Here is a 20,651-nt window from a genome sequence, read left to right as displayed (position 1 = left end):
TCCTGGGGATGGGGATTCACCTGTGTCTCCCTACCATCTGGCCCAAGATGGTTCCCAGGAAAAAACATAAAACCATACCTAGGCATGGCAAATACTGCTCCCACGAACAAGAATTCTCCTGGGTCAAATACAAAACCTCAAAACCAGACCAGTTCTGCTTGGAGACGAAGGCGTTGCCAAGCGTCAACATACCAAAGAAAAGACTGTCCTGTTGCACAACAACAGACAAGACAGAAAACTGAACAGCATTCTGCTCCATCAGTCAAGCCATAGGCCAGACACAGCCTGGCCACAAAGTGATCCTTAGTTTACATGTTTTTATCCCTCCTAAAAGACCCTATTGTTCCCTCCCTTCAACCCTTACCAAAACCCCCCTGATCCTATATCCACTCCTTCATCCTTAGCTTCTAGAGAGGAAAAAAAACAAAACAACAACAAAAAAACGGGGGGACGGGGGAAGGAATGGAGGAAAGGGATGAAGGAGAAAACCCTAAACCCTCCCCTCCCACCATAAAGATAACAAATTTTGCTTATATTCCCTATCAGAGGCCCCATCTTTGTCCAAAGATGAAAATTATCTCTGTTGGTGCTGCCCTCACTGCTGCCTGGATGCTCTTCACCATGCTGCATGCCTTCGGCTGGATTAGCCCACAACCCAACCATAATGTCTGGGTGACCTTAGCAAGGACATTAAAACAAGATAACATGTGCCTATCCATGGGCAGCCTTGACAACACACTTTCCACATGCCTGGTAGCAGATGACAGGCCCATCTATAATTCAGAGGTCCTCCTCACCACGGGTAAGAGGCCTAATCTGGTAGACACTTGGGACGATTAGACAAAAATGTTGCCAAATGCTCCAGAGGAACCCCAAGAAGTGGACCTACTGGGGTCCTCCAAAGCAACGTACTGTGTCAGATTTTACCTTAAAGGTCCAAAACAAAATTTTCCAGAAATTTATCAGACAAAAAACACATACAGAAAAGACATAACACCCATTAACAAAGCCTATAGTTATATAGATTGGTGTAATTACACCATTCACATACTCTCTGAGTCCTCTGTCCACCCCAAGACATTGCCCCGAGGAGTGTTTCTTATCTGTGGTGATCGAGTTTGGGCTGGGATCCCCTCGCGTCTTCAGGGAGGTCCCTGTAGCCTTGGCAAGCTTTCTACACTCACTCCCAACATTACCTTATTACATAATTGGAAAAAAGAAAACTAATTAAAAAGCAAAAAAAGATCCTACACTGAATTTGATGAAAATTGTGACCCCAAATTGTACAAATGGAATAAACCAGAAAGGGCTGCTGTCTCCCTATTCCTACCATGGGTAGCTGCAGCAAAAGCCCTTGGCGAAATTAATCACCTGGGGTGCTGGCTCAGTAAGCAAGCCAATGCTACATCTGCTGCCCTGAGCGATCTTTTAAAGGATGAAGAAACCACAAGACATGCATCCCTGCAAAATCGAGCAGCAATTGACTTCCTGCTGCTTGCCCACAGACATGGCTGCCAGGACTTTGAAGCAGCACTGCTTCAATCTCTCTTCACGCTCAACATCCATCCAGGCAAACATCCAGAAAGTGAAAGAACTAGTGAAGGACTTGAAAGTGGAAAACAACCCGGACTGGGTCAATGACCTTCTTCAGTCAATTGGGACTAACGGGATGGGCTTCATCTTTGATTAAGGGAATCTTATGGATTTTTATTGCAAGTGTCATTGTGTTAGTTATGTTCTCATGTCTTGTCCAATGCTTTAAAAGAGTTGTTGGGAATGCCTTTCTATTAAATACAGAGAGAGGAGTTGTGGAGGGAGCAGGGCCCCTCACAAGGCCTCCTTGGAGAGCTATCCCCTAGATAAGAAATGCTTAGTCACGGTGACTAGGCTAAGAAATCCTTTCCCCACTTCAGACCCCCCGCTTTATCTCCTTATACAACCATTGGTCATATTTCCTTAACCCCAAACCATTGGTCACTCTGTCAAGCCACACTTTCCCTATAAAAACCCCTGCTTTCACCCAGTTCAGTGGACTGCTGCTGTCACTGGAACCCTTCACAGAAGAAGACAATAAAGAACTCTGTGGAACCCCACACAGCTCTTCTCGATCTCTGATCCCTGCATCGGCTGAGGTACCTTGTGAGCTGAGCTGAAATCACTCTAAGCTGAAATCACTATAAGAGCTGATTGCCTGAAACCCAGGCCTTGCTCACATATTGGTACCTTGTGGCTGAGACTGCCTAAGACTCCAGGAAAGGCTGTTCCTTGCGGGACCCCCTAACCGGGAACGTCTGCGGCAGCCAGCGTCTGATAGACCCCAGGCATCGGCTGCGACACCTACCCTTTTTGTGAAGGGCCTCACATTGGCCAGCTTCCAGTCATCTGGAACCTCACCAGTGAGCCAGGACTGTTGGTAAATGATGGAGAGCAGCTTCCCAAGCTCATCTGCCAGCTCCCTCATCACCCTGGGATGGATCCCATCTGGTCCCATAGATTTATGAACATCCGAGCAGCTCAGCAATTTTCTGACTGCCTCCTCCTGGATAACAGGGGGGATCGTTCTGCTCTGTGACACCATCTACCAACCCAGGAGGACAGTTGTCCTGAGGACAAGCCATCTTCCCACTAAAGACTGAGGCAAAGAAGGCATTAAGCACTTCCCCTTCTCCTCATCTGCAGTTACTAAGTTCCCTCACGCATCCAGTAGAGAACAAAAGTTGGTCTTACCCTTCCTTTTGCTGTTAATATATTTGTAAAAACATTTTTTATTCGACTTTACAAAAGTTGCCAAATTGATGCCTAGGGGAGCTGGAACAGAGGCTACACACAGAGTTAAGGGGAATAAAATGGGTATTTATTGAGAGGCCTACAAAAGGTCACACCCTAGCAGTATCAGTACCACAGTCGTGGCCCCTGCCTGGATGGCTCCAAGATGGAAGCAAAGGAGGGCTTGGTCACAAAATCTCACATTTTTATAGGTTTTGATTCATTTGCATGAACCCACCCTCCTCTTTCCACGTTGTTTAGGCTTAGGGCCTGAAGTTTGAAGAAACTGTCCTTGAGTTCTTAACTGGAATAGGACTATTTTGTCTTCATCATCCTAGCACATCAGAAAAGCACATCCAAGCAGAATAGAAAAACTTAAAACTTAAGGCATCATTTCCCCCCTTTAGAGGCTCGATAAGGCCTCTACCTTGTCGAGTCTCTATTCTAAATATTACTAACAACAAGTATTTAATTACAGATAAGTGACTAATAATAATAAATATCTAACATTAGATAAATATCTAGTAGTAAATACATACTTAAACATAAACATAATAATAAACATCTAACCAGAATAATATCTTACACAATCAAATGTTATATAAAAGAAAAGTAATTGGACCCAGAAGAGGAACCACTTAAAATATATTATCATTTCCACCAGTCTTTGTTGTTACAATTCTTCAGGAGCAGAAGCTGTCTTAATTCTGGAGTAGTGAATCCAGGGTCCTCTGCCAGCAACTCTGACTGGAGTGAAGGCAGTCAGCAGGACTTTAAAAGGTCCTTTCTACTTGGCTTGCAGAGGATCACTGTCCCACCACTTCACATAGACCCAGTCTCCAGGCTGGAACGGATGTGCAGGGGTGTCCACTCCTATGGGTCTGGATAGCACGATGTAACTCTGAAGCTTCTGCAAAGTGAAACGTAAAGACATTAAATAACACTGTAAATCATGTTTCCTCTTCATATGAATTAATTTCACCTGGAATATGTGGGGGTTTATATGGTCTACCATAGAACTACCATACAATATTTCATAGGGACTAATGTTATCCCTCCGTCTGGGTTGTATGTTAACTTTTGCTACTTTACCATTGTTGCGTTTCCTAGATACATTGTAAATGGTACATCCCGTGACCCCTGCTGTGCCCTGTATCTTGGTCCCTCTCCCCTCCTGGCCACACAGAGCTGGCTGGGATCCAATTTCTCCCCGCCCCCCCTTTCCAGACCCTAGAAAAGGTCAGGACCCGCTGACCTTGCTCTTCTTCCCCCGTGCTCTTTCTTTTTCCCCCCACTCTCTTTTCCCGCATCTCTCTTTTTCCCCCCAATCTCTTATCCCGCACTCTTTTTTACCCCGTCTTTTCTCTCTTCCCCTGCTCTTTTCCCCCACGGTCTTACCCTGTTCTTCCCCCTCTTTTCTCTCTCTTCCCCTGCTCTTTTCCCTTCCCTTTTCACTCACTACCCACGAGAAATAAACCTGTAACTTTATCAGGGGAAAGAGCCTCTTTTGATATCTTAACTACATCTCTGTGGCTAGGGCCCAGGGGAATTTCACCCTAACACCTGAGCTAGACCGGAGGAAGGGTGAAAGACCCTGTTTTGGGCCGGGAAAAAGCCGAACAGTTGGCGCTCCACGTGCGTGGTTTCTACAAAGCACCCACGTTTCGCTGTGACTCCTATTTTCGGGATTCGACCAGCATAGGAGCTGATCAACTAGCTCAAATTTCTTTAAGCTGCATTTTGTGCAGTTCGAAGACTTTTCAGCACGAACCGGCAGCCTGTCAGTCCCAGACAGGTCGGTTCAGGACGTGGATCCACTACCGTGTACACAGACGTCTCTGTCTGCAAGAGAAAAGGTGAGTTAAGTGTCCCTTTGCGGCGGGGGGTTCCCGGAGCTCCGCGGGGGGGTCTCACCGGTGGCATTTTGCCGGCCCGGCGCTGTTCTCGGGAGGACAGGCGGCGCGGGTGTGTTTGCAGCGTGCGCGCGGCTCGGCAGCTCGTGGCCACGTGGTGCGGCGCGGGGGCTGGGGGGGGGGCTGGACTCGGCCACCCCAGGCGCGGCGCGGCAGGCAGGCAGCTTTGATCGCTTTCAAAGCTGCGGCACAGGGAGTTTTTGCAGTTTTTGCGGTTTTTACGGGTGTTTGCGGCGGGGTCGGTCCCTACAGCGGCGCGGGCGCCACATAAGGTTTTGCTGACAAAAAACGGCGAAATTAACATCAGTTCCGCATCTAGTAAAGCCTGAAAACCGTGGTGTACGTCTTAACAACTAACTCCTTTCCTGTGTTTTAACTGTAGTGGGGTAGATATAGTGCAAATTGCTAACACAATGGGGATACAGCAATCTGCCTTACAAAAGAGTATAACAAAACAACTCAAAGAAATACTAAGTTCAGGAAATGTTTTAATATTTAATAAAAAACTAGCTCGTTTTGCCAGCTGGCTGTTGAAATATCAGACCTTGAATTGCAAAATATAAATTCGATTTCATTTTGGGATGAAATAGGGAATTTATTAACATTAAAAGTAGAAAATGGAGATAAAACTGCCTCTGTATTCCTTCTGATATTCTTACAAATTCGGAAAGTTTTAATTCAGACAGAAAACAACAGACAGCAGCAGCAAAATGATTCAAGCTCACTTTCCCTTTCCAAAAATCCCTATAACCATAACCTGGAAAGCACCCCAGGGTCTCCCTTGGAAATGCAGCATGGTCAGCACGGCTGTAACTGTGCTGAAACCCCAAATCCTCCCCAGTATCCCGGTTCTGACGATTTTTCTAAAATTATCAGCTCTCCTTCCTTGTTCCCTTCCCCCGCGGGCCATGAACACGTGGCCGTATCTGGACAGGTCAGGATCGGGGTCCCAGATAGCATTGGACATGCGGTACAGGGAGTGGGGGGGGGGGGCCGATATGGTGACAGCCACGTGTCTCCTCCTTCATCCCGCAACCCCCTTTACCCTCCGGTCTCAGCCCCTAAGCCTGTCCCCTCCCATAACTCCTCCCTGCCCTCGGCTCCACCGCCCCCTCCCCCCTCCAAGACCCCGCCCTGCACGGTACCTGGCGACCCCGCCCACAGGTGTTGCAACCCTGGATTCCACCACCCCTCCCCCTCTCCGGTTTCACATTCCTTCCCTCCAAGCTGCTGCGGGGTGGGGGAGGGCAATGTAGCCACTGCTAGTTTCAGTGCTGGTGGGGGTGGGGGGGGATCAGCTCACAGCCCCTGGGGGATGGATGGTGCTCCCGTGGTGGGGGGGGGGGGTGGGCGGCCTCCCGGGCCGGTTGGGGGGGGAATACCTAACCCTGAAAGTCAGCACCAGGAGAAAGAGTATGTACCATCAGTTGCTCCTGTAGTTTATCTTGGTAAGAGAAACGGAAAAAGAAGTTATCAACCTTTGTCCTACCAAGATAAAAAGGAAATTTGTAAAGTACAAAGAGAATTTGGTAAGAATAGTGAAATCTTTAAAGGCATGATGAGAGCTACTTTTAATTCAAACGAACTGGTTCCATATGATATCAAAGAGCTTTTCCGATGTCTGTTAACTCCTTCAGAATATGATCTATGGGAAAGCCTATGGAAAAGATCTTTAAAAGTGCTTTTACAAGAGCTTTTAAAAAGCTCAGATAATGCAAAAGATGCTGATAATAATGATATGACATATGAACACCTATGTGGAGAAAAAGATTGGCATTGCCCTGAAAACCAAACCAGAGTACTATCTAAGTCTGTCCTAGATAAAATATGCAATGTTGCAGAAAAAGCCTTTAATCAATTACCAACAGTAGATACTAAAGGCAGTTATATTAACATTAAACAGTTTACTTCTGAGAGTTTCTTACAGTTTGTGGACCGCCTTCGTATGCAAGTAGAAAGACAAGTGTCTGATCCAGTATTACAAGCTGAATTAATTAAAGAAATGGCTCAGAGGAATGCTAATGATACCTGCCGTAGGGTTATCCTTGGCCTTCCCCTGGAGCCAGCACCTAGCTTAGCACAGATGATTGAAGCCTGCGCCAGAAAAGCAGAACTGTTCAGTGGACACGAAAGAAATCCAGGACTGGCACACCCAAGGACCATGGCAGCTGTAACACCAGAAGCCAAGAAGCAACCAATGTCACCAGAGCAACTGCAGCACATCATCTGCTTCCAGTGCAAGCAGCCAGGACACTTCGCCAGGGACTGTCCACACAACCAGAAACAGAAGAAAACCAACAAACAAAAAAACTAACTTTACAGCGCGTACCCGCCATTAACACCATAGCGCGCTCAGCTATAAATACTGCGGGCTCCACACTCGCAAAAGACTCTCTCTTAATAAACAAAAAGGGGGAGGATGGGATAGAGGGTGTGGGGATGTCTGGCAATGAAAATATCAAATGTTCAATTAACAAGGTTTGGAAGCCACTAGGCCGTTTTAGGCTTGTGACTACCAAAGGTTTTCATTTCAGGTCACCTGATTGGACAGTCATAACAGTGGACTTACCTAACAGTACACAGGACGTGACGTTAAACCACATGAAACTGGTCAATGAGTACTTTGTTGTCGGTGACACAGCACACACACCCCTAGAGATTGAGGTGGTTCCCATGACCATCAAGGGAAGCATAACTAGCCTCATTCTCCTGGCACGATGTCCTCTACCACCATATTACCTGGCTGAGGGACAAAGCCTTGCCCAGGCCATTCCTGTTCCACAGGAGGTCCCAGTAGATGGAAAATCACCTGAAGTCTACTGGGCAGAAGTGGTGGGTGAGGACAAGCCCTCTCTGGCATGCAACCTAACCCGTGGATCAGATCACCTCCATGTGGAGGGGGTACTGGACACGGGTTCTGATGTGACTATCATACCCGAAAGGATGTGGCCATCACATTGGGAACTTCAGCCTGTGGCAGGCAGAATCCAGGGTGTAGGAGGAGTCAAATTGGCAAAAATATCAAAAAGCATAGTACAAATTGAGGGGCCGGATGGAAAATTGGCTAGCATCCGTCCATTTGTTACAGATTATAAATGCCCTCTATGGGGGAGAGACACCATGTCCCAGTGGGGGGTGAAATTAATTATTCCTAAAACTCCTCGGGATTTTTAGAAGCGGCCACTGTGGGGCGCCCTACCCAAAAGTTGAAATGGCTAGATGATACCCCAAAGTGGGTAGCACAGTGGCCGATGAGTAAGGAGAAGCTCAGGGCGCTTGAGGAGCTTGTGGAGGAACAATTGGCTAAAGGCCACATAGAAGAGACCACAAGTGCGTGGAATTTCCCGATTTTTGTGGTAAAGAAACCAGGGAAAGACAAGTGGAGGCTGCTCCACGACCTCCGGGAAATAAGCAAAGTAATTGATGACATGGGGTCTCTCCAACCTGGAATGCCTTCTCCAACAATGCTTCCCAGAGATTGGCAATTGGCTCTTCTAGACATCAAGGATTGTTTCTTTCATATTCCCCTACACCCAGAGGATGCCCCAAGGTTTGCCTTCTCGGTTCCTACCATCAATCGAGAGGCCCCAATGAAGCGCTACCACTGGAGAGTTCTTCCACAGGGATTAAAATGTAGTCCCTCAATCTGCCAGTTTTATGTGGCCTCATTGCTGTCCCAGGTGCGTGCCCAGAGAGGGGAGGCCATCATCCTTCATTACATGGATGATGTGCTAGTGTGTGCACCCGATAACTCTCTACTCCAAGACACAATTGACCTAGTGGTTAAAGTTTTAACCTCTGCTGGATTTGAATTGCAGTAGGACAAAGTCCAAAGGATGCCACCTTGGAAGTACCTGGGCCTGGAAATTACTGCACGGACCATTGTTCCACAGAAATTGGAAATTAATTGTAATCCAAAAACCTTAGCAGATCTCCATTCCCTGTGTGGGTCATTGAATTGGGTTAGGCCCTGGCTAGGCCTCACTAATGAGGACCTAGAACGTCTCTTCAATTTATTGAAAGGGGAGAGAGAGCTGCTTTCTCCCAGGGAACTGACCCCAGAGGCAAAGACTGCAATCGAAAAGGTACAAAAGACCTTAGGAGAGAGGCAAGCTCACCGTTACCAGCCCGAGCTGCCCTTCAAATTCATTGTCCTAGGAAAACCGCCACACTTACATGGGTTGCTATTCCAATGGATCGAGGGGCAGAGAGAGTCACTCTTAATCATAGAGTGGGTCTTCCTCTCCCACCAGAGATCCAAAACTATCACTAAGCCACAAGAGTTAATAGCACAACTGATTCAGAAAGCAAGGATCAGACTGTATGAACTAGCTGGCTGTGACTTCACATGTATTCACCTCCCTGTTAAATTGTCTGAGGAGGGAAAGAACTCTCCTGACAAATTGACTAAAGAGATGTTTGAGCATTTGCTCCAGAGCAATGCCAGTCTCCAATTAGCCCTGGACAGCTACAGAGGACAAATATCAGTCCATGCCCCGTCTCACAAGCTGTTTAATGAGGAATTCCACCTCATTCCTCATGAGAAGAGGAGTCGGAGACCACTCAAAGCTCTCACAGTGTTCACGGATGCATCTGGGGCATCCCACAAGTCGGTGATGACTTGGAGAGATCCTCAGACTCAGCATTGGGAAGCTGATGTTGAGTTTGTGGAAGGGTCACCCCAGGTAGCTGAACTGGCAGCAGTCGTGAGAGCCTTTGAAAAGTTCTCAGAGCCAACAAACTTGGTGACAGACTCAGCCTATGTAGCGGGGATAGTGTCCAGGGCGGAGCAGGCAGTGCTCAGAGACATCGAAAATGAGCAGCTTTTCAGGTTGCTTTCCAAACTAATTTATTTGATTTCTCATAGAGAACACCCGTTCTATGTGATGCATGTGAGATCACACACAGATTTGCCAGGCGAAATTGCAGAAGGGAACCATCAGGCAGACTCCCTTGGAACCCCAGCAGAACAAGCACGCCTTCCTGACATCTTCCAACAGGCAAAGCTGAGCCACCAGCAGTATCACCAGAATACACCAGGTCTAATGCGTCAGTTCCAGCTAACACAGAGTCAGGCTCGAGCCATTGTGGCCACCTGTCCCAACTGTCAGCTGCACACCATGCCATCAATGGGCATGGGGGTTAACCCCCGAGGTCTTGGCAGTTGTGAGGTATGGCAAACAGACATCACACACATTCCAATTTTTGGTCGCCTCAAATATGTTCATGTAAGCATTGACACATATTCAGGCGCAGTCTATGCCTCTGCCCATGCAGGAGAAAGGGCTATGCATGCTAAACAACACCTAGTGCAAGCCTTTTCAGTGTTGGGGATCCCTAAGGAAATCAAAACTGATCAGGGCGCAGCGTATAAGTCCAAGGAGTTCCTGGAATTCGTCCAGCAGTGTGGAGTGGAACATAAAACTGGCACCGCCCACTCCCCCACAGGCCAAGGTATAGTGGAGCGAGCCAATCAGACACTCAAACAGGTTTTGGCTAAACAGAGCAGTTCAACTGTGTGGATGTCTCCACAGCAGAAGCTCTGCAAAGCCATGTTTACTATCAATTTCCTAAATTGTTCATTTGAAAACATGAGTCCACCTGTGGTACGTCACTTTAACAGTGGTAAACAATTCAAGTTATCCCAACATCCTCCAGTTTTGATTAGGGACCCAGAAACCTGGGAAATCAAAGGTCCCTATGAGCTTGTTACCTGGGGGCGTGGCTATGTGTGTGTATCCACTCCCTCAGGCCCTCGGTGGATTCCCCAAAAGTGGGTGAAACCGTTTGTTCTCAAACATCCTGCTCCAACTGAGGAGAATGAGGAGCAAGTAGCAGTGGCTTCAAAAAGAAGACGCCGCAGAAAAAAAGGAAAAGAAATCCTCATAGAAGGTGGCATTCCGGCAAATAGAGACTTTTAATAGGTTTTATAATGTTTGTCTTTTCTTCTAGAGAAAAGCTTCTCTTCTCTCAGTCCCGTGATGAACCCCATCCAAGCTGTCTTCCTGCTAACACTGAGCAGTTTAGCAGCTGCATGGATCGTCCCTCAGCCACGTCAGAACATCTGGGTGACCCAGGCACAGACGCTCCAACAAGAAAATAGATTTTCTCTTGCTACTGCACGGACATGAGTGCCAGGAATTTGAAGGACTTTGCTGTATGGACCTGACCTCGAAAGCTCCTAACATCCATGCTGCCCTCCGAAACAGGAACAACTTAATCGGACAAGTGAAGCAAGAATCTGAAGATTGGTTCAATGGACTGTTCAAAGGCTGGGGACTCACAGGGTGGTGGACATCTATAGTCAAAACAATTATGTTAATTTTTGTTATTCTTTTCCTTGTAATAATGGCATTTGGGATCCTACGTCACTTGGTTTTCAAGGCTATTCATAGTCTAATTCCCTCTACCTCAGTAGTCAATCACATAGAAATGAAAGACTTGAAACAATCTAACCCTCCCACCAGCTACAAGTGGTGGGCAAAATCGTAATTTGAATGATACCAATATCCTTCTTTCAACTTTGTTAAACAAAAAACGGGGAGATGTTGCGTTTCCTAGATACATTGTAAATGGTACATCCCGTGACCCCTGCTGTGCCCTGTATCTTGGTCCCTCTCCCCTCCTGGCCACACAGAGCTGGCTGGGATCCAATTTCTCCCCGCCCCCCCTTTCCAGACCCTAGAAAAGGTCAGGACCCGCTGACCTCGCTCTTCTTCCCCCGTGCTCTTTCTTTTTCCCCCCACTCTCTTTTCCCGCATCTCTCTTTTTCCCCCCAATCTCTTATCCTGCACTCTTTTTTACCCCGTCTTTTCTCTCTTCCCCTGCTCTTTTCCCCCACGGTCTTACCCTGTTCTTCCCCCTCTTTTCTCTCTCTTCCCCCGCTCTTTTCCCTTCCCTTTTCACTCACTACCCACGGTAAATAAACCTGTAACTTTATCAGGGGAAAGAGCCTCTTTTGATATCTTAACTACGTCTCTGTGGCTAGGGCCCAGGGGAATTTCACCCTAACACCTGAGCTAGACCGGAGGAAGGGTGAAAGACCCTGTTTTGGGCCGGGAAAAAGCCGAACATACCATGAGGGTGTGATAGGTTGACTTGGGAAGAAGAAACTCAAAGACAAGTTCTTTCTAAAGGAACTTCCTCTGTGAAGGTTGGGACACCTTCAACAGCCAATTAGAAAAAGTTAGTTCGCTCCGTGAACACACATTTTGAAGGAGGTAATTCGGAACTGAGTCTTTTTGTCTTTCCGGCGGCTGAGCAGGTAACATCAACCTGAGTTTCCCCCCCCATGCGGGGGGGGAGGCTCGGAAGGCCGCTTGGGCCCCGTTTGCAAACGAGGGGGGACCCAATGGCCGGGAAGAAAAAGGCTCCTTGATAAGACCTTCACGGCTTCCTCCTCCACAGGCCTGTGCCTCTGAGGTGGGGGGGCCTGATTCCCGCTGCTGTTGGGGCCTGCCCAGCCCCCACAAGGTCTGGGGGAGGCAGTCGACCCGTGTCTGGGCAGCAGGGGTGGCCATGAGCAGTCTGGGGCTGCCTCCACCCAGCGAGGCCTGAGCCTGGCCCAACTTTTGTAGTTGTGTTAAACTTTAACTCTTTAGTGCTTAGATAAGATTTGCAAAACTTCCGGCCTTTTCTTCTAATATGAAAGGGAATAAGAAGATTTCTGAAGTCAGTGATGTAAGAGCTACGTTTTTTTAAATGGAAGAAGAATGAGAAGATGCTGAAATGGCTGAAAATCTTTGTCTAAAATTGTAGGGATAAACTGATGTACTGAATATTCCTATAAACCATGGAAAAAGAGATGGGGGGATGTAAATGTTCCATTTAATAGATGATTTGACCAAAAACCACCTGTGTTGAGAATCTTTTCCCTGAAGAAAGAAAGGGATTTCAGTTTTCTAAAGATGAAGCCTGAACAGAAAAAAAAAGATTAAGAGAACCTTTGCTGTAAAACATTTCATTCTTAAAAGTAATACCCCATGAGACAGACATGGCCCACATCTACAGTTTTGGGAAAGCTGTGTAGTTGGGAGGAGTATCACGGTTGCAGATTCCCAGGCAGATGCAAATCGTGAAAAATGATACCACGAGAGGACTGTTTTCTTCCTTCTTGTGAAAAAAAAATCCCTACAGTTTTCAACAAGAAAAGGCTTCTCTCTCCAGAAGTGAACTGAAAAAGACTAAATTAGGGACTGACCAAAGTATTTGTTATATGTTTGTTTTGTTGTTATGAAGGTTGGGGGGGGGGGGAAGGAAGGAGGAGTTTGAAAAAATTTTATTCTGAATTTGGTTTTTTTTCCCTTCTCTTTGTGTAGTTAATAATTTTTTTTCATACTCTCAAGTTTTAGGCCTGCCTTGCTCTTTTGCTCCTGGTTCCGTCTCACAACAGAAAAATGAGTTTATTTAAATTAGCAAATCAAAACTAAGACATTAATTTGGTGTGTTGGCCAGGAAACAAAATTAAATCAAGACAGAGGGTGATCAAACAATGAAACAGATTTGTCCGGAGAGGTTGTGGAGTCTCCATCTGTGGAGATGGTCAAAGCCCAGCTGAACGCAGTCCTGGGCAATCTGTTCTAGGTGACCTTGCTTGAGCAGGTCGGTTCAGACTAAATGAAACCTCTCAAGAGGTCCCTTCCAACCTCAACCATTCTTGCCATCTGCAAGCTGCTTGGCCTGTCCTCCCCTCCTGGATGGCCCTCTGCTAACAGAGAAGGCCATCCCTTTAATCAAGGTCTGGCATGGGGTGTGTCCCCACTGCTCAACGCTGACTGGGTTGCAGCCAACAATGGAGCCAAATGATCTTCTTGGTGGCAAACACAGAGGCCAACCCAGACTTGCCCTTGATTATTTCATGAGGGTCTTGGCCAGCCCCGCTCTTTTCACCTAGTTATCAAAGCAGAGTTTCACTTGCCTCATCCAGCAACAAGTGGCTACCAAAGCACACAGATTTGCATTAACGGTATAACTACAACGGGGTACAGCAGCCCGTTGAAAATGCCAGTGGCCGTGGGGGACCAGCCAAAAGGAACTTCCCACCAGTGGTGTTCTCCTGCCCTCTTAATTTGTTCCATTACCTGTTTTATAACTTTACCATCATGGTGAACTGTTATTAGGATCGTTTTAGCTTTGGCCTTGGCATTTTCTGGCAGCTGCTGCAGATTTGCATGCTCTAACATTTCTTTTACAAGTGATAAATCCATACTAATGGGGGTTGGGATTATACTATGATACAAGGTATAGTTTCTGATTAGCAACTGGCTAGTAAACACAGGTGGTTTATACACAAAACCAGTCTCTAATTGTAGCTACATTACAAACACACATATTTGAGTTGCTAAACACAGTCTGGTTATAAGCTTCCAATTCTTCTAGCAAGTGCCTCCCCAGCAATGGTTTTGGGGAATTAGGCGTGTAAAGGAATTGATCCTTCCCCAATTTGAATTCCAAAGGTTGGAAGAAAGGCTGTGTTTCACTTACCCCAGTCACCCCAGCAACGTGTACAGTGTCGTGACTCAGTTTCCCTTCTAAGGTATTTAACATAGAATATGCTGCTCCAGTATCTACAAAAAATTACTTGATGTCAGCTTTCCCCAGTTTAATTATAACCAAAGACTCTGCTGCGGGAATAGTCCTTGGTCACCATCACTCAGAGCCTGAGCCACTTGAGGTTTATACTACTGGGAGTTGGGGAACTGAGGATTTTTCTTTTAACACTGGACAATCCTTTTTCCCGTGTCCCCACTTTCTACAGTATGCACACTGGTCCTTCTCCGTAGGGGAAGCTTTGTTGGGTGACTTTTCCTGAGTTGCCTTCTTACTAGGTTGGGATTTACCTTCCAGGTAACCTCTAGCAGTTTATCCATATCTCGGACCCCCTCTATCTTCTGCAGCTTCCTTCTTATATCATTTGAAGCCTGACCCATAAAGAACAAAACCAAATGTCCTTTACCATCGGCTGATTCAGGGTCTAGATCAGTATATTTGATAGTGGTTTCTCTTAACCTGTTTAAAAAATCAGAGGATGATTAATCATAATTTTGTCTCACTTCATAAAGCTTTGACCAATTTATAGCTTTAGGTACTCCATGTTTTAACTCATATACCACAAGACTTTGATATTGTTTTAGCCTTGCCATATGTTCTGGTATATTTGGATCCCACCCATGATTCTCAAGGGGAAATATCTGAGTGACAGTGCCTTGAAGCAATCCACTGGCTATGCTCCCCTCCACTGAGGATGTGATGGCTTTATTGACCATTTGTCTCTCAGTGGGATTGAGTAATGTATCTAACATAGAGTTCAAAGCTGCCCAGTCAGGGTTTTGTGAGTTAATAGCCTGTTCCACCAATTTTGCCACTTTATTTGGGTTCTCTTTATATTTTCCTACAGTAGTTTTCCACTGCTCTAACTCTATAAGGGAGCATGGAACTTTCACATATATCGGCCCCTGATTACCAACTGCTTGTCGTAAGGCGGCTTGCAAAATTGGTTCTCTTTCTTTCTCCCTTTTGGATCTAGTGCGGTGAGCAATTGGGCTACCCTCTCTAAGGACCTTTTTTGCTATTTCCCCTTCTCCGCCTGTTTAAGGCAGCAATAATCTCGTCCATTTCCTCATCCTCCTCAGACTCATTTGAGTAAGAGCTGTCTCTCTCTGTTGTAGCCAAGAGTCGATCTCGGCTAGTCCCAATCCTAGAAAGCATCAAACAAGACCTGTTGCGACTCCGCTGCAGGGCTGTGTGTCTGCGATCTTTGGTGATGTCACCTTCCGAGGCAGCTCCCTGGCCTTCGGGGTTGCCATGGTATCTCACAGGCCTGAGAACGGAGGAGGCGCCGCTCCCCCTATGGGATGTTCCCTCTCCGCCTTCCCTGTAAAAGGCCCTGTCCCCCGGGCTCTCCTCTCGGGGCCGTGCAGAGGGCTGCACACACTGGCTATCTCCTCCCCCCTTCCCCACCTCTCGGGTTGGTGCCAGAGGCGGTGGTGGAGGTGGTGTCCATTGCTGCCAAAGGTCCGCCTTCCTCCTCCTTTACTGACCGGGGCCCCACCTGAGCTGTGGCTCCCCTTGCTCCCCTTTGCAGCAGTGCCCGAGGAGGGGCCAAACCCTGACCTGAACCCATTCCCAGTGCACCCGGGACCGATCCTTTCCTCATGGCAGGCGCAACCAGGTCTATCTCTGCCCCCTCTGAATTTTTATATATGCTACTGAAAGTTGGCTCTTTCTTTTTACCTTTTAAGACTAATATATGTTCTTTCTTCTTATCTAGGTCCTGCTCACATGCTAATACCATAAAAAGCCAGGCATGCTCTAACTCTTCAAAAAATCTGTCTCTGTGTATTTGGGATATTAAACTTGATATTAATTTTAGGTCTAAACTCCCAAATTTAGGCCACGTTTCTCCATTATCTAGTTTGTATGTTGGCCACATTTTCTCTGAGAGTCTAATAAGTTTAGGTTTTAAAAGCAGAGACTCTTCCCCGATTAAATTCGTCCTATTTTTCAATATTAACCCCAAAGGACTATCTCTTGGAATACTACCATTATCATGTTCACCAGAAAATACACAACCCATTCTGATGTCCAAAAATAAAGAGCAAAAGACACAAACAAAGACTCAGGTTTAGAACTCACATCCCTCAGAGCCACAGCACAGGAACTAATCAGCTGTGCCACCTTTTGGCTTTAGGCCAATGCCACTACAATTTTAACCTGCTCTTTAAGAAGGCGTTCCTTCTTACCCATGGATAAAGAGCAAAACAATTGTACTTAGAACCCTAAGGTTCCCCAAAACAAATTTACAATTTACAAAATTATAATCCACAAACCCTCCTAGCACCTAACCCAGATGCTAAACAAAATACCCTTTTATTCGGTCACGCACGTGCCTCCATTCCCAGGGTTCTTGGCTCTGATACCTCTGGACCTCTGCTGGGCCTTTCCAGGGCTGCCGGCAGGGCTTCATTCCAGGGGGTTTCCAGATGCCTTCACGGTCCCGGCGGAGTGGCCAGCTCTGATGCCTAGGGGAGCTGGAACAGAGGCTACACACAGAGTTAAGGGGAATAAAATGGGTATTTATTGAGAGGCCTACAAAAGGCCACATCCTAGCAGTATCAGTGCCACAGTCGTGGCCCCTGCCTGGATGGCTCCAAGATGGAAGCAAAGGAGGGCTTGGTCACAAAATCTCACATTTTTATAGGTTTTGATTCATTTGCATGAACCCACCCTCCTCTTTCCACGTTGTTTAGGCTTAGGGCCTGAAGTTTGAAGAAACTGTCCTTGAGTTCTTAACTGGAATAGGACTATTTTGTCTTCATCATCCTAGCACATCAGAAAACCACATCCAAGCAGAATAGAAAAACTTAAAACTTAAGGCATCAAAAACTAAGCTTGAACTGAGCTTTGGCATCTCTAATTTTTTTCCTACATGCCCTAGCAACCCCCTTAAATACTTGCTGAGAGACCTGACCCTCCTTCCAAAGATGATACATCCTCTATGTATTCCTAAGTTCCTTTAAAACCTCATTCTCCATCCAGGCTGGACACTTGCCTCGTCAACTCATTTTCGGCACACAGGACAGTCTGTTCCTGTGCCCTCAAGATCTCTATTTTGAAGCATGCCCACCTTTCCTGGGCTCCTTTGTTTTTAAGGGCTGCTTCCCAAGGACCTCTCTGAATAAGTTTCCTAAATAGGCTGAAGTTTGCCCACCAGAAGTCCAATGTAAAAGTCTTATTGATGCTCCTCCTCATTTCACCAAATATTGAGAACTCTGTAATTTCATGATCACTATGCCCCAAGCGACCTCCAACCACCACATCTCCCACTAGTCCATCTCTATTTGCAAACAACAGGTCTAACATAGTCCCTCCCCTGGTGGGCTCACTCACCAGCTGCGACAAAAAGTTGTCCTCCACACACTCTAAAAGCATCCTGGACTGCCTCTTATCTGCTGTATTAAGTTCCCAGCAGATGTCTGGTAGGTTAAAGTCACCTACAAGAACAAGGGCTGGTGATCCTGAAACATTCTCCATCTGCTTATAGAATAAGTTGTCCACCTCTTTTTCCTGGTTGGGTGGTCTATAACAGACTCCCAGCAGGATGTCAGCCTTGTTGGCCTTCCCCTTAATTCTTACCCATAGGCATTCAACTTCATTGTCATTAGTTTCAATATCCATGGAATCAAAAGCCTCCCTAATATAAAGAGCCACCCCTCCACCTCTTCTCCGTTTCCTGTCTCTTCTGAAGAGCTTGTAGTCATCCAGCTCAGCGCTCCAGCTGTGAGTCATCCCATCACATTTCTGTGATGGTGACTACATCATAGCTTTGCTACTGTACCATGGCTTCCAGCTCTTCTTGTTTGTTATCCATGCTGTGTGCATTAGTATACATGCACTTCATCTGGGCTACTGATTTCACCCCTACGTCAGGCTTACCACCCTTGGGCCTGCTTCCAGAGAGCCCAGCTGCATCCCCTTCCCCCTTCAAACCTAGTTTAAAGCCCTCTCAATGAGCCCAGCCAGTTCATGAGCTAAAATCCTTCTGCCTTTCACAGACAGATGGAGCCCATCCAGTTCCAGCAGGCCAGGTGCCGTAAAAATTGCCCCATGATTAAAGAACCCAAAGTTCTGCTGATGACACCAACCCTTGAGCCACTTGTTGATAATGTGGGCTCTCCTATCCCTTTCATAATTTTTCTCTGCCACCAAAGGGACTGAGCAGAACACTATCTGTGATCCTGCCCTATCAACCACTTGACCCAGTGCACTAAAGTCCCTTTTAATTGCCCTGATGCTCCTCTTTTCAATATCATCACTGCCAGCCTGGAGTATCAGCAGTGGGTTAATAATCAGAGGGCTGAATCAGCCCAGGGAGTCTCCTGGTAATATCCCATATCTGGGCATCAGACCTCCCTGTGGGATGGGTCCTGTCGACATATGGGGCCCTCTCTTCCCCTCAGAAGGGAGTCATCTACTATGACTACCCTTCTTTTCTTTTTAATACTAGAATCAGTGATCTGTCTGACAGATGAAGTATAATTGGGAGACTCACCAGTAAGATCATTTTCTTCTATGTCATCTGTCTGACCCTCTAGATCCAGGGCCTCATATCTATTCTGAAGTGGCAACTGGGTAGGTGATGGGGGTTGGGAGGAATTTTTCTTACCTTCCTGAGTAGGGACCCATTTCCACTGCCCTTCATCAACCAGGTGTCCTTCTATTGCCTGACGGTAGGAGGCATGGGAGTTCTCTGACTCCTGGTGGGCCTCCCTCAAGGTTGGAAGGGCAGAACTCCACCAATCAATCAAATGCAAACAATGGACACCAGACAATCCCAGGAAAGCATGTATGCAGGCAGCTATTGGTCAGGGAACTGGGCGGTAACAAGTTTCTAGCCAATCAGGATTTTTGAAAACCCTATAAATCTGAGTTCTGGACAATAAAGTTTGCTGTTGCCACATGAACCTTGGAGTGTCAAGTCATGTCCATCTCAACAACGACAGCCAACTTCTTCTGCAATGCCCCCGGTACCACTGATAAGCTAAAACACTCTGCACAGGAAGGGGTCTGGACAGACACAGTCTTTTTGGAGGGTTCTATTTGGCTACATACACTTTTACTAACTGCCGGTTTTGATTGTATAAAAAACAATACTAATAAAAAACCCAGAACCAACCAACAACAAAATCACAACAATAAACTAAACCTCCCCCTAGGAGAAGGAAACCTGCAACCCTGCCTGCTTGTCCTGCCTGTGCAAACTGCTGCATAAACTGCCTCACAAACTGACATGCCATGCCCTCAGAGACGTGCTACTCCCTTGTTTGCCCGCTCCTGTTTTCTGCGCTCTGGGTCACTGCGCTCTCTAGAGCCCTCTTTTAATCACCCCGCCACTTGCCGGAGGAAAGCCCGGCCCTGTGCCTGCATGGCTAACAAGAATAAGGAACTCACCTGCTCAGTCCTCTTTTAATCACTCCGCTGCTCGCCATGGAGGGTTGCAAAGGTAAAGTCGGAAAGGGGTCCCGATGGTGATCCCAAAATATCTCCAAAGAATCCCTTGGAAGAATGTTGAGTTAGTTTACACATTCTCCTAGAGGTAATTAAGAACATGGATGCCCAAAGGGGGCCATAAGGAAAAGTCGAGAAAGGGTCTTGACAATCCATGCCCGGGGGCCACAATAAGGGGAGTCGAGAAGGGGTCTCGACAACAGGAGATGGACAAATAGTGTTGATATTTTGAGAAAAGATTAGGTGGAATGTAGAGAGATATGGTTGAGGTAAGGAGCAGCAGGACTGGGTGCGAAAGTGTGGGAACCGAGAGCGCGGGCTGGGGGCCTGTGGGACAGCTGAGGCTCAGTGCTGGGCAGTGCCTGACCCCGCTACCCCCGGGCAGGGGCGGCAGTGGCTGCCGGCCCCCATGAGGCTGCGGGACGCCCCGGCCGCCTGTGGTGCTGCTGGCCGTGGCTGCCAGGAGCGCCAGGGAGGAGGAGCTGTTTGGACACTGTGGCAGGACAGGGACCGGTTCTGGTATATGGTGTGTGATAAAAAGAGTGAGCACAAAGAGGAGGAGGAAGGCCTATCTGGGAAATGCATACTGTATGTGGAAGGATTAGGATTTTCTTTTAAGGATTTTGTTTGGTTCACTGGAAAAATGAATGGTTTTGAGCTGTGAGAAAATTAGTCCCTACAGGCAGTAGCAGGGGTGAGGGCTAGAGGAAGAACAGAATAAGTCTCTGGATGAACTGGTTAGAAAGATACAGCAAGTGTATGTAAGAAGGGATGAGGAAAAGGTGAAAGCAAAGTTTTTATGGGCCCAGAGGGGATAAACCTCAGTACCAAAGGGGTCCCCCAGGATAGAAGGGACTGGGTCGGCCACAAGAAAGTGGGAGAAGCATTCCCTCTGCAGCAGGGGAGAGCCAACACAAACAGCGGTTGGGAAAGAATCAGTGTGCTATCTGCAGGGCAGAGGGACAC

The 20,651-nt window shown here is 47.0% G+C and overlaps 1 pseudogene; it reads left to right on the top strand.

Moving 5' to 3' along the window:
* Positions 1–567: 567 nt before the first annotated feature.
* Positions 568–20,651, top strand: part of LOC148220268 (uncharacterized) — a 56,514-nt pseudogene continuing 36,430 nt past the window's right edge.

Source organism: Sturnus vulgaris, chromosome W (genome assembly GCF_052056855.1).
Source record: "Sturnus vulgaris isolate bStuVul1 chromosome W, bStuVul1.hap1, whole genome shotgun sequence".
Taxonomy (NCBI): domain Eukaryota; kingdom Metazoa; phylum Chordata; class Aves; order Passeriformes; family Sturnidae; genus Sturnus; species Sturnus vulgaris.
The sequence above is the reverse complement of the archived record's forward strand: the minus strand, read 5'-3'. Positions and strand labels throughout refer to the sequence as shown.